The following is a 26,047-nucleotide window of genomic DNA, read 5'->3' as shown; positions in this document are numbered from 1 at the left end:
AAAAAGTGACGTCAATTTGTTCGACAAATGAGTTGCAGGGGCGCAGATATTTGCCCTTCGCCCGAAATTATCTCCAAGGAATCAGAAAAATAAGAGCTGGCGCTTCGGATATATTTGTGGTTGACTTAAAAATAAGATGAGCTTGCAAATTGATAAGCTAAATAAAGGGTTCTTGAAACGGAGAGTATATTGTGAGAGTTTGCACTGAAAGAAAGCTACATTGATATCATGAATACTTTTGTCCTTAACAACTGCGTCGCCCTACCACCAACCCCCACAACCCTCACAACCCACACAACACTCACAACCCCTACATTCCTCACAACTCCTACAACCCTCAAAACACCCACAACACCAGCAACCCCTACAACCCCCACACCCCCTACAACCCTCACAACCCCTACAACCCCTACAACCCTCACAACCCCAACAACCCCAACAACCCCTAAAACCCTCACAACCCCTACAACCCTCACAACATCCAAAACCCCAACAACCCACACAACCCTCACAACACCCACAACCCCCACAACCCCTACAACCCTCACAACACCCACAACCCAAACAACCCCAACAACCACACAACCCTCACAATCCCTACAACCCTCACAACCCTCACAACCCCCACAACCCTCACAACACCCACAACCCAAACAACCCCAACAACCACACAACCCCTACAACCCTCACAACTCCACAGTTCCAGCAACCCTCACAACTCCAACAAACGCCCAAACCACCCCAAACCTAAATTACTTTCTGGTTCCCTTGTTGATGTGAATAACAAGGTAACTGATGTAACAAATTACCACATTTTACTATCAGCCAATCACAGAGCGCGTTGCTAGGGGTGCATACCAACTCCCTTAAACAACATGTTTGAAAGACTTTACTTGTTCCTGTGGTTCATGCAAAGTGTCAAAAAGCCTTGACACAATTTGAAGCACTAAAAAGATCCCCCATTAGTGCAAGAATTTGTCAAATACATGATCGATAAGCGAGGTGTCAAAGCAGTTACCTGTAGTTGATACGGAACAGGTTTAATAAGTGCACATAAAGTACCCCTTGAATCTTGCCCTAGTCAAGAATCTTCTGATCTTCTGAGTGTTAAGTCGGAGCAATTCAAAGGCAATTAGAACATATATAGCAAAAAGACTGTTCAGACGTTCTGCCTATTACACTTTTTGTACTTATTTCTTTGATAAACTTTGCTTCTAGCTAACGCAAAATGTAATATTCACCACTGAAAAAATGTGTGTGATTAGTACTGGAACAGGCATACATACTCTAAGATTAGCCCTTTATGAGTAAATAATGATGTCCGGTCATTTTGTGCGATGGCATCTGTAATGTTTAGATATTACAACTGCTTGTGACGGAATAACGACGATTTTTTTTTAAAAATTTGTTTACCGGTTACTCTTCCCCTGGAGAGAGAGTGACCTTTGAGAGGAAAAGATACTGTAAAAATAAAACACACGTCCATGGACTCTCTTTATGTTTTGCTACGGTAATTACTTTTAAAAATACTCTCTCTAAGAATCATTTGCAAGGTTAATACAACATTCTGTAAGGACGCAGAAGTGGCGTTATAACAAATGGCTGATAGCCCAGATGAAAAGAAGGGCACTTGACCTCTGTGGCTTCAAAATTTCTACTCACTGAGGTAGTGCAAAAGCAAGGGTTCATTGTATTAGTAAAAGTTTTCACTGGTTTGGGCGAATTCCTGTCTGTTTCAGTACCTTTGTGCTTGAATTTCTGTTTTTTCACTGCCATGCATTGCAGGTTTTGTTGATCTCGACTTGAAAGACTAATGCAGACAGACAGACAGACATCTTAGACTTCTCCTGGTAAAATAAGTTTGCCTGTAACCAACAAGCCAGCCTCAACTTGTCAAGAAAAAGTGGAGTAGCTTCTGGTCGCTGTTAGCTTGCGTCGTGCAGATGATTGCCCCAGTTAAGCAAAAAAAAACTTCGAAAAATTCCTTGCCTCCAAATGTTTCATTTGTTATACTGCTCAGGACACCATCTTCTAAACCATTACCTTGTTGGGGGTATTGAATCCACAAGGATTGCCTTCTCTCATGTTTCCTATACGCAAATGCGAAAATGAGAGATTGTTGTCCCCATTTTCGAACTAAGATTTCTCCATATAATATCTCCCAACTACCTTGTCAGGGTTCCAATTTGTTTCGTTTTGAATCAGTTACTTATCCACCACGACCCCCTTCCACCTCCCGCCTGGGATAAGGAATTTGCCATTTTTGATTTCATAGAGGACAAAGACTTTGATGAAATATTTCTGAATCCTCACCCCACCCCACCCTGAACCCCGGGTTTATCTCCGATAAGACACCCAATTGATCTTGTTTTTTTAAACAATACCACCGTCATTTGGTATCCCTCATCGTAAATGTTATCTCTCAGCCCAATACAAGTGATAATGATGCCCCTATCAGGAAATATTGCGATTTTGGTGGTCCTTCTGGTTCAGCGACTGAAACAGCTACATGCAACAAATTTTCTAGGCAACGGTCTGTACTTACAATTGTGGACACTGTTTTGAAAAGAACACAAGTCAACATCTACCTGGATTAGAGACTTTGCCTTGCTTGGACGCTGAATTGGCCGAAATTCGCCAATTCTAGATGGATGATCTCAATTTAGACCGTAAAGGGGGTCCATTTGGAAAGAAGCACCTTCAACAACATGTTCGAAAGACTTTACTTGTTCCTGTGGTTCATGAAAAGTGTCAAAAGCCTTGACACAGTTTAAAACACTACAAAGATTCCCCATTAGTGCAAGAATTTGTCAAGTAGATGATCGATAAGCAAGGTGTCAAAGCAGTTACCTACAGTTGATATGTAACAGGTTTAAAAAGTGCTAATAAAGTACCCCTTGAATCTTGCCCTACTCAAGAATCTTCTGATCTTCTCAGTGTTAAGTCGGAGCAATTCAAAGGCAATTAAAACATATATTGCAAAAAAACTTTTTAGACGTTCTGCCTATTATATTTTTTGTAACTATTTGTTTGATAAACTTTGCTTCCAGCTACCGCAAAATGTAAGGTCGACCACTAAAAAAAAACGTGTGATTAGCCCCTGAACAGGCATACATACTGTAAGATAAGTCATTTATGAATAACTAATGACGTCCGGTCATTTTGTACGATGGCATCTACGATGTTTAGATATTACAACTGCTTGTGACAGAATAAGGAATTTTTTTTCAAATTTGTTTACAGGTAACTCTTCCCCTGGAGGGAAAGTGATCTTTGAGGGGAAAAGATACTGTAAAAATAAAACAGACGTCTACGAACGCTCTCAATGTTTTGCTACGGCAATTACTTTTGGAACTACTCTCTCCAAGAATCATTTGCCAAGTTAATATAACATTCTGTGAGGACGCCGAAGTGGCATTATGACAAACAGCTGCTAGCCCAGAAGAAAAGAAGGCCAATTGACCTCTGTTGCTTCAAATTTTGACTCACTGAGAGAGTGCAAAAGCAAGGGTTCACTGTATTAGCAAAAGCTTTCACTGGTTTGGGCGAATTCTTGTGTTTCAGAACCTTTGCCCTTGAAGTCCTGTTTTTTCACCGCCATGCATTGCATGTTTTGTTGATCTTCACTTGAATGAATAATGCAGACAGACAGACATCTTCAACTTCTCCTGGTAAGCTGAGTTTGCCCGTAACCGAGAAGCCAGCCTCAATTTCGCAAGAAAAACTGGAGTAGTTTCCGGCCGCTGTTAGCTTGCGTCATGCAGATGATTGCCCCAGTTAAGCAAAAAAAACCCTCCAACAATTCCTTGCCTCCAAATGTTTTATTTGTTATACTGCTCAGGACACCATCTTCTAAACCATTACCTTGTTGGGGGTATTGAATCCACAAGGATTGCCTTCTCTCATGATTCCTATATGCAAATGCGAAAATGAGAGATTGTTGCCCCCATTGTCAAACTAAGATCACTCCATATGATATCTCCCAGCTACCTCGTCAGGGTTACAATTTGTTTCATTTTGAATCAGTTACTTATCCATCACGACCCCCTTCCTGGCATTTATGATGTTTAGATATTACAACTGCTTGTGACAGAATAAGGAGTTTTTTTTTAATTTGTTTACAGGTAACTCTTCCCCTGGAGGGAAAGTGCTCTTTGAGGGGTAAAGATACTGTAAAAATAAAACAGAAGTCCTTGAACTCTCTCAATGTTTTGCTACGGCAATTACTTTTGGAACTACTCTCTCCAAGAACCATTTGCCAAGTTAATATAACATTCTGTGAGGAAGTAGAAGCTGAGTTTGCCTGTAACCGAGAAACCAGCCTCAACTTGTCAAGAAAAAGTGGAGTAGTTTCTGGCCGCTGTTAGCTTGCGTCATGCAGATGATTGTCCCAGTTTCGCAAAAAAAACCTCGAAAAATTCCTTCCCTACAAATGTTTAATTTGTTATACTGCTTAGGCCACCCTCTTCTAAACCATTATCTTGTTGCGGGTATTGAATCCACGAGGATTCCCTTCTCTGATGTTTGCGATACGCAACTGGAAAAATGAGAGAATGTTGCCCTCATTGTCGAACTAAGATCACTCAATATAATCACCCAACCAGCTCCCCAAGGTTCCAATTTGTTCCCTTCCCTTCCATTCATTCCTTCCACCTCCCGCCTGGGATAAGGAACTTCCGATTTTTGCTTTGATAGAGGACAATGAATTTGATGAAATATTTCTGAATCCTCACCCCACCCCACCCTGAACCACCGGTTCATCTCCGACAAGACAGCCAATTGATCGTGGTTTTTGATTAACACCACCCTCATTTTGCATCCCTCATCATAAATGTTACCAGCCCGAGATTATGGGTTAGGTTCATAAACTTAGCCCTCTCAATCATTTATCTCTCTAAAGGCTGAGCTTAATGGAGAAAGAACCAGGCGAACCTTACAAATTTCATTACATCCAGCGTTCTCTGCAACGGTAGCAAATGCAAGTAGACAAATCAGTGACTGTTTTGCTCACCGGTCTCTTCAAAAGAGAGTTTCCAACGAACTTTCTTGTGTGAACACTGACATAGTTTCATTTGACTATCATTATTATGATGGAGAAAATTTGGGAAATCCTGCTAGGGGCTTCTATGCACTAGAACAGGCCGAAGTTTATTTTGATTTGCATTTAAAAGCAAGGCAGTTCCATAATTCTTGTAACTGAATAACCCTTTTACGGAGTTGCAATAAAGTATGTGCGTATGTATATATCAGGACTCCTAAAACATCTTATCCTTCATCTTCTGAGAGCCGAAAATGGCTTGGCAGCTCTTGTCAATTTCCTGCCAACTGGCCGTCCAGTGGTTGACAAATGTACCTCTAAGATCTGATAAATTGCAGTTAAGGCTGGGTTTACCACAGGAGAGTGTTCAACTGCTGATGAACAACCCGTTGCCGATTTAGCTAGTCAAAGTATGTTTTTATCTTTTGAATAGGTTGGTAAGTTAAAATGCATAACGGCATTAGGAAAGTCAGTGTAAAAGAGATTTTGCACTTTCATTTTTGGATTTTTTCCTTTCATTGTTTTCCTTTCTCAAACTGATCATTTTAGTCATTTTATTGCTCGCTTCCGCTTATGGAATGAACATAGTGTAACTAGTGATTTGCAAACTATAAAAGACAGATTTTATGAAGACAAATTGATACATTTTTGACAAGCTTCCCAGAACTTTGTTTTCTTCACAGCCAATATTAGCCTCTAGGGGTGAATGTGTGCAAAAAGGAAAATTCACCTTGTGTTTGACACTTTTATTTGTAAGTGGCAGAAGACAATGCAGAAACATGAGAGAAACCTTTAGGAGCCATTTTTGTTTGGTTCATTTAACCAAGGCTTGAAACGTTCTCTTGGTTTTCCTATTGCATAAGGACCAATGTCTGGGTGAAAAATAATTATAGAATTGTTCCTTTTCTTGTGCAGCAGTTTAGTCACATTTAATAAATGCGCAATATTTTCCTTTGACAGAGGTTGTCAACAAGTTACGGTTATCCATCCAGTAAAAGTTTAAGCTCACTCAAACCAACTCTTGTGTCACTCGCAATTTCTACTCACAAAGGTCGCGCAAAAGCAAGGGTTCATTGCATTAGTAAAAGTTTTGACTGATTTGGGCGAATTCCTGTCTGTTTCAGAACCTTTGTGCTTGAAGTTCCCTTTTTTCTACCGCCATGCATTGCACGTTCTGTTGATCTTGACTTGAGAGACTGATACAGACAGAGAGACATCTCAGACTTCCCCTGGTAAGCTGAGTTTGCCTTTAACAGAGAAGCCAGCCTCCCTCGCCAAACGACTTCAACCATTCAAGAAAAATTGGAATAGTTTACATCCACTGTTAGCTCACATCATTCAGAGGATTGTCCCAGTTTACAACAAAAAAAGCCAATTTTTGTTGAATACATCAACACAGTAATTGAAGAACACCCAAAACCAACCTTTATTCTTCTTCTTATTTGTTAATTATTCTGGCTAATGTGACATTTCTTTTGATTAAAAGATGTTGGTAGCTATGGGAAATCTATCTGCAATAAGGCAGGGTACAGAGCTTTACTACAGTTTTCTAGAAGCGAGGACATAACTATTCTATTTAATTATTCTGGCTAATGTGACATTTCTTTTGATTAAAAGATGTTGGTAGCTATGGGAAATCTATCTGCAATAAGGCAGGGTACAGAGCTTTACTACAGTTTTCTAGAAGCGAGGACATAACTATTCTATACCATCCAGGACAGTCATTCTGGTACTGCAATGCGTTTTCTGGGTATTTATCTGATAGACTGTAAAGCAGAAAAACATTTGTCCTTGCAAGAACGCTTTCCATCCAATTTTTATCCTTTAAAATCAGTTACGAAGGAGATTTCTTTCACCTTCAGGGACTGCTACTAGCTTTTGGCTGGGGACAAGGCCCGATACCTTTTTGATAATCGATTTACATTTGAAAGCAGTTGTCAAACCAAATCCACTTTCTTTCAAAGACCTTTCAATGCTGATACTTGGGCGGTCATAACACAGCCGTACCGTTTTGAAAGTGGTATGGGACAGCCCATGGTCCATAATAATGCAAGGTTAAACATTAAATCCAGTTCCTTGCAAGGAAATAGGGATGACAGCACTGAGCTGTGCCTCTTTCAAATAAGGATCGCAGAGCAGACGAAGAGCTTACCCAGTCCATCTTGTTTCTTGCCAGGCATTGTGGACGCTACCGTAGCGCCGTGCTACGCTCAAAATACTGTTAGAGAGCAGGAGGCACAAAGTTGTAGTTTAAATACTGTCAGTTTCTTGGGAAGTAACACTGACGATAGCACTGGACTCTATAATGCAAGTTAAAGTTCTGAGAGAGATAAAGACAACCTGTGCAATCAATTGTGTTGTCCTGTAGAGCCCAGTAATAATGATGGCAGACACCATCGTGATCTGGATTTTTTCTTGCAATGAAATCAAATTCACTCTGCTGAAGGAATGTAGTTCAAAATCTCAGCCCAATACAAGTGACAATGATGCCCCTATCAGGAAATATTGCGATTTTGGTGGTCCTTCTGGTTCAGCAACTGGATCAGCGACTGAAACAGCTACATGCGACCAATTTTCTAGGTAATGGTCTGTACTTGCAATTGTGGACACTGGCTTGAAAAGAAAAAAAAGTCAACATCTACCTGGATTAGGGACCTCGCCTTGCTTGGACGCAAAGGAGCGCCTTAAACAAAATGTTCGAAAGACTTTACTTATTCCTATGGTTCATGAAAAGTGTCAAAAGTCTCGACACACTTGGAAACACTACAAAGATCCCCATTAGTGCAAGAATTTGTCAAGTACATGATCGATAAGCGAGGTGTCAAAGCAGTTACCTGCAGTTGATATATAACAGGTTATATAACAAGTACCCCTTGAATCTTGCCCTAGTCAAGAATCTTCTGATCTTTTGAGTGTTAAGTCGGAGAAATTTAAAGGCAATTAGAACATCTATCACAAAAAGACTGAGTGGACAAGTTAGCCAAGAAACCCCAGGTCAAAAACGCTGTGTACTTTGAATTACTAGAACTTTGCCAGAGGTTAAGGTGGGAGGTCACTGAAAACACCGGCGTTTCTCAGGCTTATGCTTGCTCCTACTGTACTGGTGGATATATCCGCCAAGGTCCAGAAACATTTCTGTCAAATTGATCACCGTTGACATGAGAAAAGCTGTCGTAGATCACTTTTTGCCCTCGCCTTAAAGTGGCGACTACTCTCTCCAAGAATCATTTGCCAAGTTAATAGAACATTCTGTGGGGATGCAGAAGTGGTATTATGACAAAAAGCTCCCTGCCCAGAAGAAAAGCAGGGCACTTGATTTCTTGGCCTCTGTGGCTTCGAAATTTCTACTTACTAAGGTAGTGCGAAAGGGAGTGTTCATTGTATTAGTAAAAGTTTCAACTGGTTTGGGCGAATTTCTGTCTGTTTCAGAACCTTTGTTCTTGAAGTTCTGCTTTTTTTCACCGCCATGCATTGCATATCCTGTTGATCGTGACTTGAAAGACTAGTGCAGACAGACATCTTAGACTTCTCCTGGTAAGCTGAGTTTGCCTGTCACCGAGAAGCCAGCCTCAATTTGTCAAGAAAAAGTGGAGTAGTTTCTGGCTGCTGTTAGCTTGCGTCATGCAGATGATTGTCCCAGTTTAGCCAAAAAAAAAAACTCGAAAAATTCCTTGCCTCCAAATGTTTAATTTGTTATACTGCTCAGGACACCCCCTTATAAACCATTACCTTGTTGCGGGTATTGAATCCACGAGGATTGCCTTCTCTCCTTTTTTTAATACGCAACTGGGAAGATGAGACATTGTTGTCCCCATTGTTGAACTAAGATCACTCAGTATAATATCCCAACCAGCTCCTCAGGGTTCCAATTTGTTTCGTTGTGAATCAGTTACTTATTCACCACCACCTCCTCTGCCTCCTGCCTTGAATAATCAATTTCCAATTTTTGCTTTTATAGAGGACTATGAATTTGATGAAACATTTCTGAATCCTCACCCCACCCCACCACACAGTTTTCTAGAACAAGGACATAACTATTCTATACCATCCAGGACAGTCATCTTGGTACTGCAATGCGTTTTCTGGGTATTAATGTGATAGACGGTAAAGCAGAAGAACATTTGTCCTTGCAAGAACATCTTCCATCCAATTTTTATCCTTTAAAGTCAATTAGCGAAGGAGATTTGTTTAACCTTCAGGGACTGCTACTAGCTTTTGGCTGGGAATAAGGCCCGATTCCTGTTTTTGTGCGTGATAACCATTTACATTTGAAAGCAGTTGTCCAACGAAATCCACTTTCTGTCAAAAAACGTTACAATGCTGATGCTTGGGTGGTCATAACACAGCTGTGCTGTTTTGAAACCGGCATGAGAAAGCCGATGGTGCATAATAGTGAAAGGTTAAACATTAAATCTAGTTCCTTCCAAGGAAATGCGGGTGACAGCACTGAGCTGTGCCTCCTTCAACGTAGGATCGCGGAGCAGACGAAGAGCTTAAACAGTTCATCTTGTTTCTTGCCGGGCAGTGCGGACGCTATCGCAGGGCAGTGTCACGCTCAAAATAAAGTTAGAGGCAGACACCTTTGTGATCTGGATTTTTCCAGCGATGAAATCAAATTCACTCTGCTGAAGGAATCTAATTCAAAATCTAAGCCCAATACAAGTGATAATGATGCCCCTATCAGAAAATATTGCGATTTTGATGGTCCTTCTGCTTCGGCGACTGAAACAGCTACATGGGACAAATTTTCTAAGGCACAATCTGTACTGGCAATTGTGGACACTGGTTTGAAAAGAAAATAAGTCAACATCTACCTGAACTAGAGATCTTGCTTTGCTTGGACGCTGAATTGGCCGAAATTCGCCAATTCTATTTGGATGATCCTAATTTAGACCGTGAAGGGGGTCCATTTGCAAGGAAGCACCTTGAACAAAATGTTTGAAAGACTTTACTTATTCCCGCGGTTCATGAAAAGTGTCAAAAGCCTTAACACACTTTGAAACACTACTAAGGTCCCCCATTAGTGCATGAATTTGTCAAGTACATGATGGATAAGCGAGGTGTCAAAGTATTTACCTGCAGTTGATATATAACAGGTTTCATAAGTGCCAATAAAGTACCCCTTGAATCTTGCCCTGGTCAAGAATCTTCTGATTTTCTGAGTCTCAAGTCGGAGCAATTCAAAGGCAATTAGAACGTCTATTGCCAAAAAAAAAACGAGTGATCAAGTCAGCCAAGAAACTCCAGGTCAAAAACATTGTGTACTCTGAATTACTAGCACTTTGCCAGAGGTTAAGATGGGAGGTCACTGAAAACACCAGCGTTTCTCAGGCTAGGATTGCATGGATAGCATGGATTTATGCTTGCTCCTACTGTAGTGCTGGATATATCGGCCATGGTCCAGAAACATTTCTATCAAAATTGATCACCGTTGACATGAGAAAAGCTGTCGTAGATCACCTTTTGTCCTTGCCTCAAAGTGGCCACTACTCTCTCCAAGATTCATTTCCCCAAGTTAATATAACATTCTGTGAGGATGCAGAAGTGGTATTATAACAAAAAGCTCCTACCCTAGAAGAAAGGCAGGGCACTTGATCTCTTGGCCTGTGGCTTCAAAATTTCTACTCACTGAGGTAGTGCGAAAGTGAGTGTTCGTTGTATTACTAAAAGTTTCAACTGGTTTGGGCAAATTCCTGTCTGTTTCAGAACCTTTGTGCTTGAAGTTCTGTTTTTTCACCGCCATGCAATGCATGTTCTGTTGATCGTGACTTGAAAGACTAGTGCAGACAGACAGACATCTTAGACTTCTCCTGGTAAGCTGAGTTTGCCTGTCACCGAGAAGCCAGCCACAACTTGTCAAGAAAAAGTGGAGTAGTTTCCGGTCGCTGTTAGCTTGCGTCATGGAGATGATTGTCCCAGTTTAGCCAAAAAAAACCTCGAAAAATTCCTTGCCTCCAAATGTTTAATTTATTATACTGCTCAGGACACCCCCTTATAAGCCATTACTTTGTTGCGGGTATTGAATCCACGAGGATTGCCTTCTCTCATTTTTGTGATACGCAACTGGGAAAATGAGACATTGTTGTTCCCATTGTTGAACTAAGATCTCTCAGTATAATCTCCCAACCAGCTCCTCAGGGTTCCAATTTGTTTCGTTTTGAATCAGTTACTTATTCACCACCACCTCCTCCACCTCTGGCCTGGAATAAGCAATTTCCAATCTTTGCTTTCATAGAGGACAATGAATTTGATGAAATGTTTCTGAATCCTCACCCCACCCTACCACACCACACAGTTTTCTAGAAAAGAGGACATAACTATTCCATACCATCCAGGACAGTCATCTGGGTACTGCAATGCGTTTTCTGGGTATTAACCTGATACATGGTAAGCAGAAGAACATTTGTTTTTGCAAGAACGCCTTCCATCCAATTTTTATCCTTTAAAGTCAATTAGCGAAGGAGATTTGTTTAACCTTCAGGGACTGCTACTAGCTTTTGGCTGGGAACAAGGCCCGATTCCTTTTTTTTGATAAACCATTTACATTTGAAAGCAGTTGTGACACCAAATCCACTTTCTTTCAAAAAACGTTGCAATGCTGATACTTGGTTGGTCATAACACCGCCGTGCCATTTTGAAAGCGGCACGAGAAAGCCAGTGGTACATAATAGTGAAAGGTTAAACATTAAATCTAGTTCCTTCCAAGGAAATGCGGGTGACAGCACTGAGCCATGCCTCCATCAAAGTAGGATCGCAGAGCAGACGAAGAGATTAAACAGTCCATCCTGTTTCTTGCGAGGCAGTGCGGACTCTAGCGCAGGGCAGTGTCACGCTCAAAATACAGTTAGAGGCAGACGCCTTTGTGATCTGGATTTTTCCAGCGATGAAATCAAATTCACTCTGCTGAAGGAATCTAGTTCAAAATCTCAGCCCAATACAAGTGATAATGATGCCCCTATCAGGAAATATTGCAATTTTGATGGTCCTTCTGCTTTGGCAACTGAAACAGCTACATGGGACAAATTTTCTAAGGCACAATCTTTACTTGCAATTGTAGACACTGGTTTAAAAAACAAGTCAACATCTACCTAAATTAGAGATCTTGCTTTGCTTGGACGCTGAATTGGCCGAAATTCTTCAATTCTATTTGGATGATCCTAATTTAGACCGTGAAGGGGGTCCATTTGCAAGGAAGCACCTTGAACAAAATGTTTGAAAGACTACTTATTCTGTGGTTCATGAAAAGTGTCAAAAGCCTTGACATAATTTGAAACACTACTAAGGTCCCCATTAGTGCAAGAATTTGTCAAGTACATGATGGATAAGCGAGGTGTTAAAGCATTTACCTGCACTTGATATATAACAGGTTTCATAAGTGCCAATAAAGTACCCCTTGAATCTTGCCCTAGTCAAGAATCTTCTGATTTTCTGAGTGTTAAGTCAGAGCAATTCAAAGGCAATTAGAACATCTATCACAAAAAGACTGAGTGGACAAGTCAGCCAAGAAACCCCAGGTCAAAAACGTTGTGTACTCTGAATTACAAGAACTTTGCTGGAGGTTAAGATGGGAGGTCACTAAAAACACCGGCGTTTTTTCAGGCTAGGAGTGGCATAGATTTATGCTTGCTCGTACTGTACTGCTAAACATATTCGCCATGGTAGAGAAACATTTCTGTCAAATTGATCACCATTGACATGAGAAAAGCCGTCGCAGATCACTTTTTGTCCTTGCCTCAAAGTCGCGACTACTCTCTCCAAGAATTATTTGCCAAGTTAATACAACACTCTGTGAGGACGCAGAAGTGGTATTATAAGAAACGGCTGCTAGCCCAGAAGAAAAGCAGGGCACTTGACCTCTTGGCCTCTGTGGCTTCTTGAGGTCTAGCCACGACTCCGCTGAAGCTCTAAGTGATATGAAAGAGGAGGGAAACTCAGACTATCTACCAACCCAAGGAGAATTTGTGACATTAGTGGCAGCCAATTAGACGGAAAAATCCACTGAAATTTTTGTCGATTGAGTTGTAAGGCTTACGGAAGATTAAAAAACTGCCCGGCTGGGCGAATGTTCGGAGGAAGCACCAGATAAGTGTTAAATGGAGTTGCATGGTAATACCAAGCTAAATAAATGCGGCTCCGAGCTCTCTACAAGAACCTTTCAAGAACATAATCCTTAATAGTTTTACTATGACCGCATTATAACCTTTTGAGTATATTAATTGTTGACATGGGAATGTCTGCTAGACTGACAAGGTCGAAGGCAAAGCAGCGACCTGAAATGCCAGATACCGAAGCAAAGTTAGAGACAGTACTTGCAAAGATGGACGACTTGCTCACATTAAAGATGAACAAGAGTTGAAGTTGAACGCCACCCTGCTTAAGTTAGAGAGTTTGGGAAAAAGTAAATAAAAAACTACTCAAGATGTCAGCGAATTGAAAGATAGTTTAACTTTTAGACCATGATGTGACCGAGATTAAAAGGGCTCTTGCAGAAAAGGCGAACCGAAAAGAAATAGACACCCTCAACAAAAAAACTGATGACTTGGAGAACAGGTCCAAAAGGAACAATGTAGTCTATGACCAATAAATAACATGTACTTACACACATGCACATAATTTATGCTGCGAGCACGAATTACAGGAGCCTTTGTCCATAATCTAGCTTTATTCTCAAGACTACCAATTTCTCAGCACACATGATTTGCAATGAAAGGAAGTTTTGTCATTAGATTTCTTTTAAAATCTTTATTTGTTGTTAATGTTGCTTTAGGATGATACACTGCTAAAGAGACTTTTGTTCTGCAGAGAAACTGCACATTTACTAAGTGGTGAGATGTTTCGTAAAGACGTCAACAAAGTGTCCAACAGTTGGCACACAGATCGAAAGCGCTTTCGACTGGAACTGCCTGTCTACTGAGTTTTGAAGCTTTGCTGCCGTTTAAAGCAGTGGATTTTGTTACAAAAGTCCTTAATATGCACCGTTTATTATTTCTTTACAAGCATTTAGTTTACAGTGTTTGCTTATTTGGCACGTGCCAGCGAGCATAAATTTGTGGTGTCACTTACAGTAGGACGGCTTTGTTTGCACTTCACTGATATTGCAGAGGTAGTGAGTTCGAATCCCGTTCAAGCCTGAATTGTCAATATTTTTTTCATGCTTTATTTTTACTACTGCTAAAGTAGTGTTCGTAACTGCGATGATCACTTGTATATTCATTGAACATCATCATTTTGTTTTGAGGTTTAGCATGCAAGTAATATGAACCTGTGAGACTAACTGTGACGCTTTAATAGCTTTAAGCAAATAAGTTGTTTCCAAAAAGTTTGGACGTTTGACGTTAACAATCTCAGCCATTGCAACCTTCTAAGGGAACTGCTTTCATTTCATTAGCATTACACACTGCATTACACAAGTATAAGGGAAGTGTGGTCATGGAATTAACATTTGAAATTAAGGCACCACTTTCTGTCGACTGAATCATTTTGTCGACTCGTTGGTGAAACATTCACAATTAGCAATTCGTTTTGTTTTCATTTTGCAGCACATTCCACTTAATCCTTATCATTATATTTCTAATACTTTAAGAAACTGAACATGGGCTAATCTCAATCAGAGGTTATATTTTCATTTTGTTAGCATCACACAAGTATTAGAGCGGTTACAGTCAAGGAACATTGCAACTTTATGTCACGGTGGACTGAAGTGTTGTTTACATTTCGGGCGACTTTCACATAAGCTTACAGTATATATATGTACGCTCTTGTCATGACAAACATTTCTTGCTTACATATCTGTTTGTCTCCAAGTTGGTAAGTGATCTTTCCGTTGTTGTTTTATTAAGTTTGTCATTCATTTGTTAGTAAACATGTTCAAGTCAGATTACGATAAGTTTCGTTCAGGCATTCGGACTAACCTTTCAGGTGAGTGATCGGAAGCGATGTGAATCACCACCTCGCTAAAGCTCAGGTTCTTATTCACTGTAGTTGCAGCAGGAATTTTCGCAATAGCGATTTTTCGTTTGACCTTCCGAAATACTAAGTATAAAAATAGGAAGATACTAGAGGTTAAACGGAAACCTGTTTTGAATAGTGATATACTAGGTACATAGGTGTGTAACCAAAAAAAACTAAAAAGTAGGGAAGGAATTGTAGTCTAAGGAAGTACTGTATGGTAAGTAGTATAAGTAACGTATTGTAGGCGGTATTGTAAGTAGTTTTCTTCACGTTGAAAAAAAGTCTCAACTGAGCAGGGGAAAAAATCTCAGGGAGGATGTCAGCCCCTAGTATATCCAGCTGATACTGAGCGTAAGAGCTGGCCATAGGAGGTAGCAGGCTAGCCAGCTTGTAATCTTCCTTGCTTACAATGTCATTAAATAGCTTGACAGATAGTGATTCACGTCTGTCTAAGAAGGGCAGAATAAAAGCCGTTTTTATCGCTTCACTATAAGATAAACCAGGAAAGACCAGTTCCTACACCGAAGTACTTGTGAGAATGTTTTTAAATGTGTTGACCCGCCATGTACACGAGGGTTTACAATCCTTCTGTACATCAAAGGCCTCACAGAACCGCTAACGAGGTTGTTCCAAAAACAGGACATACAAGTTAACGCAACAGATCACAGTATCTGTGCTTGATGGGAAACCAAGCCAAGAGTGCTTAAGGTACTATTCATAAATGGACTTAAGCTAAGAGAGCTGGATCTGAACTATGTTGCAGGGTATATTTTACAACCAGTCCTATATTATGAGAATGGTACTTGTGATTAATAGCATCAGTTCCTAGTGTAGATGTACTGTAACCAAACATGCACCAAGCAAATGCATTCGTTTTAATCTCTGTTCAAACACAAGTGCCTAGCTTTGTACTTGCGATTTCACCTGTATTGAAAGGTCAAGATTTTGTGACAGTCAAGAAAAATTGATGGTTGAATGCCATTTAACCCATGACCTACAGTCCAGGGCTGTACTCTCAGGAAGCCAATTGGAAGCAGCTCATTTTGTGACTTCATAACATACCCAAGCAGCATTAGTACATAATAACAAATGAACAATCCCCTAACCCTTTGATTCCTGTGCTTCTAAACAAGGTGTATGTTTTGACTCAAAAATGGCTCATAAGGGCCCCATTTCGTGTCTCTTACATGATCTGTTTATACATTCCTTTTCCTTTCATCACGTTTTTGGCATACAGTATTAGAACAATTTTCCTCAAGTCTGTGTTTGCGAGTCCTTTTAAAAATTGCGTCTTATATTGCGACATGAATGAGATTCACCAAATAACCTTTGAAGCGCCAGATAGCAGTGATGATTCATGGTCAGATTGGTCCGGTTGTTCAGGTAAATAATCGGCAACAAATTCAGAGCCAGCACTTGCTGAAATGCCACATAGCGATCAAGAAAGAGAGCAAGCTAGCACCTCTACAGCTCATCACGTCAAATATCAAGTGGAAGAGGCCATCAACAACAAACAGCTGCCCAGCAACACCCACCTGTGCAGTGGAGTGCAATAAATGAAAGGTTGGTGATTCAGTACCCTGAAATAAGAGGCCCTGAACAGTGTTCACCGATGAACTGTGGGATTTGTTGGTGACAAAGACAAATAGATATGCCAGACAGAAGGGTGTAACTAACTCGAACGATTCTACAAGGGAAGAAATGTATTGCTTTGTTTCTTTGTAATTACCTTATGTGAAAAAGAAGCAGGAGATCATTTAATATTGCAATACAGACAACGAAATACAAAAAGATGAGAAGCGTGCAGATAGTTCAAAGGAATTGCATGACGTTACACAACACTTTGACAGAGAGATTTGCTAATAAGAACCAACGGTGGATTATCTGGCAAGCAGTTACCACACACCAAAAGGGACCTGTGGACTCTCTTGACACACATTTAATGATTTAACAAGCAAGTTTGGCAGAATAATAATCTCTGATGCAGACAAGATATACCTTGTGCCAGGCTCCAGCTAACAGCGTTGCAGCTAATCAAAGAGCAAATCAGAGAATCAGTGTCTTGATGGTTCTTGTTCAGCTAGACATACTAAGACCCTGATTAGGCCCCATACCACGGGAAAGGGTAGCTTATTTGGGGGTGTTTAATACCTTTCCCTGTCGGACATGTTTTCCCAGACACAGCTATCAACCAAGGAACCAGTTCCCCCACACCAGAACATGCCACTATCACGCTCATCTGCCGGTAACCAGCTCCCCAACATTAATGTAAAATCCAAGTTCCCTAAGCCCTGCAGGCATGTTTACAATGACCATATTAAAATCAACATTTCTCTGTCCACAGAAGATCAAGAAGAAATCAACCATCAAGTGACAATCATCACAATCAACCTCAAATCTCACCCAATTGTATAATTCACAAAAACTCCCAAATTTCATAAAATGGACCGTAAGACTATCTGAAAAAGTCCTGCATCTACATGTCTTTTAAGATGATTTACCTTTGAAAAAGACTTGGAGAACTTTTGCAACCTTTGACTTAGTAAACAATCAAAGTTTAATGCATTCTTTTCTTTATTTGCATGTCTGGCGATGGTACTAGTTGCCATTCTCAAAGAATTGCCTATTGGCACAACACAAATATTATTTTCTTTTCTTTGAGTTGGCCAATCAGAATTGCTGATATCCACACCGATGACAAAACACACGTTGTAAGTAGTGGGCGAAAAATAAACCAAAAAGCATAGTTATTTTGACAGCAAAATGCACCTTCTTTGGTCAAATACAGAACAAACGTCATTGTGGATAAATTTGTAGTGAAAAAGCCCGCGGTTTCTTTGACTGAAAAGACAAGATCACACCTTCCACCAAATTTGACTGCAAAAGATAGAGCAAGAAAATACCCTCGAGGAACCTTCCACAAGGACGACAGGCTGATGCAATGTTGTGATCAATCATCTCTGCAAGTCTATGGTGGACAAGCACCTGGAAGCAAGTGCTGAAAACGGTTATAAATTGCAAAACATCTTCAAAAATTGAGAAAATGTCTAAGAATGATTATTGTAAATCAATCCGTGTTGACATTAGATTGTATCTTGATTTTGTATTCTGAAACTTAATGGATCTATAGTGTAATTGATTGACATAAGTGTCAAAATAGTCTAAAATAGTCAACGGGTTAGTTCGGTCCACTCAGTGGTGAAAGAGTACCTGTGTTAGGAGAGACTGATATACAAGTGAAAATAAACAGTGATGCATACCACAGTCAGTTCCATGTGATGCAAAACATTCCTTACGAAGCAATACTTGGTTGGACCAGATTTCCTACTGGAGAAGGATGCTGTGATAGATTTGAAAAACAACTGCATTTCCCTAAGTCCTCAAAGCTCAGGAAAACATCAGTCAGACTGAACGTGTAACGGACACCTACTCCACCATCTTCCATGAAGGCGACACCAGCCAAATTTATCTCCACTGCAAAGACCAAGTTTGAATATCCCAAGACAACTCAGCAACTTACAGATTTGCATAGTAACACTACTGAGTGTAGAAGCATACATGGATGTCTCCCTTGATCATTACTGCTACAGTTAATGACACTGTTTTTTAATACTTTTTGAATATTGTAAACCAGTTTTGCCCTTTACATTCTGGCAATACCTTTATGATTTTGAATGCACAAACTTTGTGAACCTGAGAGAAATAAAAACAAGGAACTGTGTTGATGAAATCCCGAAATATTTTAAGAGCAGCTTTGATAACTCTGTTATCTTCAAAAACAGTTTTAAAACCAACCATTTGGGACTCAAAAGATTCAGTGAAGAAGACAAAGCTGTTTGCGCACACCTCTAATTTTTTCGGTTAACTAGATTTCCTTACATTGGCAGCTTTTGAGAGTAAAGACTTTGATCAAAATAATATTGGACTTGAATGCTCAAATTTTCCATATTTAGAAAAGAAATTTGTTCCTTTTTTAAAATCATAGAAATAAGGTTACTTCATAAGTCCTTCTTGGTGAAAATTGAAATGACCTGCCCCATTTGTCACGATCAAAAATAGGCCAGTTGAGCTTCAAGAGTGCTGCAGCTGGTGATTGGAACTGTATACCAAGAGAGCTTTAAGAACTTCCCACTTCACTGTCCTTGAAGAGCAAATTGTCCAACTATTTTTTTTTAGATCTCAATAACAAGGACCATGTATGTAGTATATGTTAGCTGTAGTGTTCCCGTATTTTTCTTTTCCTTTTATTACTTTTTTCATTTAAATGTAATTTTGTGATCATGTTTTTTTCAATCTTTTACATATATTTTTAAACTCTGCTCATTTTTGTCTTCTTGTAGTCTTGTAAACAAGCATAATATGTTTGTTACTGATCACCGGTTTACACCAACAAAATCGATTTGCTGATCAGCTCATCAGTTTTAAACCAGGTTGTTATTGTTACTTTTTTCCCCTAAATTTTGCTGTTAAGGGAATTTTTTCACTAGGAATAAAATGGCAAGACAGTTAAGAACAGGATGTCCAGGAGAGTGACCTTATTCAAGTTTGGGAGGCAGTTTATGATGTCTTCAAGGCATGTGGCAAAGCTGCAGCTGTTAAGTTCTCAGAGTGACCCTTTTTCTGAGGCAAGAAGAGCCACAGGGTGTTGCAGATTAAAGAACACTGCTTGTAGACAATTTTAAGAATTGGCACTTGAGGTTCCTGTCGCTTGAAGTTCTGCAGCATAGGCTCCACAAGCTTCTCCCAGCTAGAAACAATTGCAATTACTCACTCAGGAACTCAAGGAAGTTCGTTCGCCCCCTTTATAAGACAGTTTGTTGAAAGAAGAATTTTGTTAGGAGCTTAGCATACAGTGTACATGTATGAACATTTTGGTTAATTTTTAACCTTACGATATAATTTTTAATTCTATTTTATTCACTTTTATGATTGTTAGTCAAGATGTAATTTAGCCTATGGCTGTAATGTCTGAATAAAGTATCTATTCTTTTTCTTTTTAATCTTTTTCTCTCTGACAGAGGGTATCAAATTTCTCGTCTATGGTCCAATCCAGAAGTTGTATTATTCTTGAACAGCACGTGGTAATGGCCATGCTCTCAAAATCAGTGAACAAAACCCAGTTGCCAAAATCAGGAATTATTGAATTGAAGATTTCAGTCCTGTTGCTAATTTCCTTCAAAAATCACCACCAACAAAAAAAAAACTGTTAAAGTAGAACAATTTTGCCAATCTAAGTGGTTTGAAAGGTCATGGTATTGAACATGTTTTTTTTTTCTGACTCTGAAAACAATCATTTAGCGCATGCGGTTAAAGACCAGTAGTCCCACAACTATATCAATGTGTCAAAAACTGATGGCAAGTAATGACATCTTCAAGTTCTTGAGAAGTACCTTGATCATAGACAGGGGCGTTTGACGTTCATCACACTTCAGGACAAAGAGGACTGCCTTTCCTATCAACGTAGTGACCACGGTTCTCCTCAAAAGGATTTCTCCGAAGTAAAAACCATCAGGAAGTGGAACACTACCCCATGGATACAAAAAGTGGGGTTTGTTTGCAACAAAATGTTGCTTAAGATGCTGTCATCCATCTTGCCAAGTGAATGATGATTGTCATCTTGCACCAATGAGAAAGAATCTTAAAAACGTGTGTCCATTCATCAATTTTGAAGGGGGTTTTTTTTTGTACACAAATTGGAAGGGTGAGCTTAGAAGCACTGAATATAGGCTGCCATGCAAGTTTGTGGAATTAGCGGACAAGGGCAAACAAACTGCTGCCTATGTCCCTGATCGTGTGTTGCGCTTGCCATTTAACGCTCAACAGATGGAGCATGCAGTCTTGAGCAATCGAGCTCCTGACAATGTTGTTGCTTTGTGCAAGCAGAACAGAAGAAAGGACAAAGAACTTAATTGGCTACAAGGGAGACCATCTTGATATCAAATTTGGGTGGAAAAGGAAACTTAGCTAAGGTAGGGGGAAGTTGTTGTTTTTTATCTCAATATTGATTTTTAACTACTTGTTAAATAATTATTTGTGATCTTTGCTTTCTTTTTTTCTGTATTGACTTAACTTTTAATTTGTCACTTGTTACGTAATCAAGGTATTATTGAATGTGAGAGATTTACCTAACCAAGATCAAGTGAATGTAATCTTGTTGCGTAATGTAATCTTGTTTCCTTTTAGCGTGTTTGTTTTGTTTGATTAGCAATTATTGTAACGCAAGTACTGTAGAATAGTGTAAATTGTCAATTGTAATGTTTTGTAATCTTAACTACTGTAATTATTGTAAAGCAGTTTTGTGCTGTTACAATAAACTACATTTTGTTGCTGAAAAACAAAAAGATCAAGTGAAGAGCATTAATTTTATTTACATGTTAAAACATATTTTCATTGTTTTGTCGCAGATGATATTACATATGACATGATATGGTACGTCGGCTTAAAATTATTTTATACAGATCTCCATTTAAACCAGCTACGCTGAACTGGAATTTCTGTTTAAATAATGTATATAAATAAATTACATTGCATTACATTGAAAGCGTTACATTGAGCATATCGGACGTTGAACCCTTTTAGCCTTGCACGATCAGTGTTGTATTGCGAGTTAGATAGGACATGCATCAAGACGCTTGATCAGTAGTGTGATTGTGATCTTTGGGAACAAATTAAAGCCATTTAGTTTGGGATACCAGCATTGTGATTATTTGTCGCGAGACCCATTCGCAGGAATTGTATTCTAAAAATGGTGACAAAAAATTTGGCATGCAGAATGATGGGGGGGGGGGGGGTGTCGGTATATTACAAAACACAATTCCTGTCTTGGTTGCGTGTCTTGGTTGGTTCACGTGTCGCTTCTTATAGGATGCTGTGCGATTTCAGGGTTTGGGTGCCATCTTGGACTGGCTGACCACTCGAACTGATTTCATGAGAGAGCTTTGAATCCCGCTGGCTAAGTGAAGTGCTGCGGGTTGACTCACTTCCGTCTAGATGCCATGCAGTTTGCTGGGTTTGGGTGCCCTGTTGGACTAGCTGACCACTCGCCTTGATCCCATGCGAGGGCCTCCGGCCCATGTAATAGCCAACTACAACTGTCCAGTGTTTGCAGGCTCAAAATTGAGTGGTGACGCGTAATAAGTGCACACACGTAAGTTAGTGAACAAAATATTGCAGGCTCAGAACATCTGTGGTCAAGGATTAATTTGCTTGCGACAGCCAGCTCAAAGTCAAGTTTTCCATCTGCTATTTTTCACCAAGGTAAGTAAAATTGTATTTATTTATTCGAACTTTAGCTTGGAAATATGACTGAAGCTCCTGATCAAAACATCAGAAAACTGTGTTGCAGTTTTTTTTTAAGGAAACAGACCTTGCAATTCGACCTTGCTTCGTAAACAACAACCAGCTGTGATTTGTTAACTCAGCTACCTTTCAGTTCAACTTCTCTCTTTGTAAGGAGTTGTGACATTCTAACAATAAATTCCCTTCGGCCATTGCCAATTGATGAGATGATTGTGGAATATTTCAAGTTTCCCAGCTATGGAGTTCAAAAACTTGGCCATGTCTGTAGTAGGAGGTCAGGCAACACAATACACAAATCCCAGTTATATAGCTGAGAATGGACCATAATAACCATAATACAACGACAACCTAGGTTAAACTTATCGATCCTGCCATCCAACTCGCACCAGCAACAGAAGATGACACAATTACCTTGCTTCTTGGATCTCACACAAGAGTTCTTAAATTAACCTATGACACTTACTAATCAAGTTGGTGAAGTTCTTCCGAAGTAGGCAATATAACCAAGAACGTTGTACAGTACACTAAGTTGGATGTCAAGATGTCAACATATGAAATATTGTTGTTAGGTTGAATTTTGGTACAACATGATGACTTATCAAGTTGATAAAAAGCAATTTTTACAAGTAGACCACAAAATACATTAACACATTGAGTTATGCAAGTTTCTTATTGGATAGAAACTTGTTTGTTCAATTTTGTTCGACTATTCGTTTTTGCCATTGCCATCATATCAAGTCCATTACCAAGACATTGAGCTATTAATTAACCCATTGACTCCTACACCGGCCAAAACCGGCCGTGCCATGCGCATGCTCTGTGTGTGAAACTCAATACTTTATCCCTCCCTCCTGGGGCTTTTTTCGTCCTGAAAAGGTCACAATAGCTAGCAGAATGATAAAACAATCAGAATCTGTCTTTGGTACATATTTTTAGGCATTTTACAGCTAGGTGAAAGGATCCTTCTGAACCTACCGCATAGAGCCGAGCAAAATTACAAAATGGTGCCATGCGTGAATTGGTCCTGAAGTTTCAAGACATGTTTTTTTAATCTTTTAAAGCAAGTACATCTGTTTTAAGCTCAAAACGGAAAGGAATAACCGTGAACAATAACCTACCAAAAAAAAAAAAAAAAGAGGACTTGGAGGCCTTAAAAAACAGAAAAAGCCGTTTCGCGTTGTGATCTCTTTAATTTCCACACTGCTACCGAAATATGGCTCAAAAATTAAATCCGAACCTTGGGCTACAAACGGACTTTAGAAGACAAGGACAATGGCGACAACACGATAAATGTTTTCTGATGTTGATTTGCTTTTTACAAATAGTTTAAGTGATGATTTGAACCAGAATTCTGTAACTGCTGTAATTTTCATCGCAAACATGCCCAAATTTACTGCAAGTGATCACTTTGAACAAACACGGAGTGTCTTCAAATTTTATGTGCGTGTTTGCACGCGCAAAAATACTGAAAGGTGTTTGCCTCTAATAGCAAGTGTATTGTATATTTCATTAAAATGTTTTGTTGGAAAAGCTTTTTGTTGATTTTTGTGTCTTTGTCAATTCATATATGCGTTTGAGAAGATGCATAATCAAGGACAAATTGCATAAGCGGGTTGAAATTTGATATGCCAAAGGTCTTCATCAACATGCCGTTAATTTTAGCAATTTTTGCGTTCAAGTGTGTTTTTCGGCAAATGATTAATAGGTTACCACATTATTTTACATCAGAAAACATTTGTTTAATCATTCCAGTTTAATATGCAGTTAATTTTGGAAGCCAACAATATTTCTTTATCTACTGTGCAATTTGGTGAATTTTTCCGGTCTTGGAAGAATTTAATTTATGCAAAACCTATGGAACACACGAGAGGAGTCAAAGGGTTAAACCTTATTGTTGCGTTCAACTTTGCAACTGGTTTTTGACACGGCCTGAAAGCACCCCACAAGATCACTTTCCCTTAAAGTCCCAAGTCCCTTTTCCTGAATATCGCTGGGCAATCCATACAATAAATAATATTCCTTGACTAAAGATGGAACGCACTGTACTAATCCATGCTTATTTCTAGTTTTAAACGCATATCGGCTGACCCAGAGGGCAGATTTGTTGTCAGGAAAATTTGACTTGCAGATAAAGAACTGTTTAAAAATGACACGCCCTTTATAGGCCATTTCCGAGTTGCTGTGAACCTCATTATGAAAGCAAGGCTAAGCAATCAACAATCTGGTGCAAGAAAGGCTGCTATCTAGATTGAATGTATCATTTGGGACGCATGCACTTTGCCGAGGGAGTGTGTGTGGTTTGTTGCGTGTCCAAGGTTTCACATGGATTCCTCATCAGGCACATTATAGTACTCGTGCCCAGGCTTGACAATGAGTTTCTCATGACATTCCAGGGATACCGCTCGGTCAACGGCAAAAATGGCGCTAGATTTGAAATCAACCTTGTTTTCAACAAAGGCCTGTGTCTCGATAAACAAACTTCTCAGAGAAACAGTTGTTCCGCAAGGACCGCCCATCATCCTTCTTGACATATAATGAGGCAGGTAAGCGTGTGCTTAAGTTTCAAGCAAATTTTAGTGAGGTTTTCAAAGTGCTCTCCTAAAATGACGGGTCAAATTACATTAAAATTCGACATCAAGTTTCCAACCTTGTCATTAACATAATACAGGGATGAACGTGGACCAGCCGCTGAGAATTAAACCGCTCAAAACGGCACTGAGAAGCATTTAAAACACCGCAAAACACACCGGTAAGCTTTTTCAGACTTTATTGCAATTTTTGTGGAAATATTCTGTCTAGTTTTCGATTAAATTTTAACGCCATACAAACTTTTATATTACGCTTTGGTGACCTGCGATTTTGACAGCTTCAGGAAATGATCAAAGGTCGTGACAGTACCAAAAATTGTCCAACAGCGCTTTGAAATTTTCACACAACCCTGTGAGAAACTTGGTCCATGAGCGAGAAGGAAATCCGTAAGAATGAAAATATCGACTGTGGATAACAATACCCTTTTATGTGTTGCCTTTGGACTTAAATAGTCTTTGCTTTCTACAAAAATTTATCAATTCCTACCTTACGCAAACTTAGAAAAAGGTACACTCACGGGAAACTAACCTTGCAAATTATTGACAGCCCTCTCGACTCGTGCATTCCTCACTGAAATTGGAAAAAAACACAATGAAGCTGCAGTAAGATAAATACGCAAAATATTATTAACCTAAATACTTCGAAAAGTAAACCCACGGTGCCTTTGAAAAACGACGGATTTCGTGGCGAACCTTCGGATACTGACAGCAGATGTGTTCGTTTTCATGACGTCGCGAAACGACCGTACCAGGTTGCAAGTACGATTTCTGATCGCAACTGAATAAATTCATGCGTGGATGAGACAAGAAAATACAGTGAGATTTTGTTCATGACGGTTTGGAGAGGTTAGCGGATGAAATCTGCGAGTAAAGTGGCGAAGAAAAGTTGCTAATCAACGAACCAAGTCTTACCTAGCCACATGTCGCCGTCGACGTCCGAAGTTTCCCTTGAGCCACGCTGAAGAATGGACGCCATGGAGGGCATGTTTATCCTCGTGCAGCGTCTGTTATTCTTTAGAATCAAACTGAAACGGCTTATCTTCCTCTTCCAACCAGGAATTGTACAACACGCTCCTCAAATGAAGGCATTTTAGGAGTCAAAGGTTCCCCACCCCATTTCGATACAACCTTCCCGCGTGTTTCTGGTACATTTCTAGAACCCCCCTTGATT

General features: G+C 39.7%; 1 long non-coding RNA gene across 2 annotated transcripts; it reads right to left on the bottom strand.

Annotated features, from left to right (window-relative positions):
* Window positions 1-871: 871 nt before the first annotated feature.
* On the bottom strand, window positions 872-26,013 carry LOC146465195 (uncharacterized). 2 transcript variants are annotated; one of them, XR_014868311.1, is made up of 3 exons: window positions 25,789-26,013; window positions 25,406-25,447; window positions 872-2,090 (listed from the first exon to the last, which is right to left on the bottom strand). It is a non-coding gene; the product is annotated as an uncharacterized LOC146465195 (long non-coding RNA). The 2 variants fall into 2 exon arrangements; XR_014868310.1 differs by lacking the exon at window positions 872-2,090 and adding an exon at window positions 21,537-22,523.
* Between the last annotated feature and the right edge of the window lie 34 nt (window positions 26,014-26,047).

Source organism: Pavona decussata, unplaced genomic scaffold, assembly GCF_977016875.1.
Source record: "Pavona decussata unplaced genomic scaffold, jaPavDecu1.1 SCAFFOLD_156, whole genome shotgun sequence".
Lineage (NCBI taxonomy): Eukaryota > Metazoa > Cnidaria > Anthozoa > Scleractinia > Agariciidae > Pavona > Pavona decussata.
Note: the sequence above shows the minus strand (reverse complement) of the source record. Positions and strands in the feature narration are given on the sequence as shown.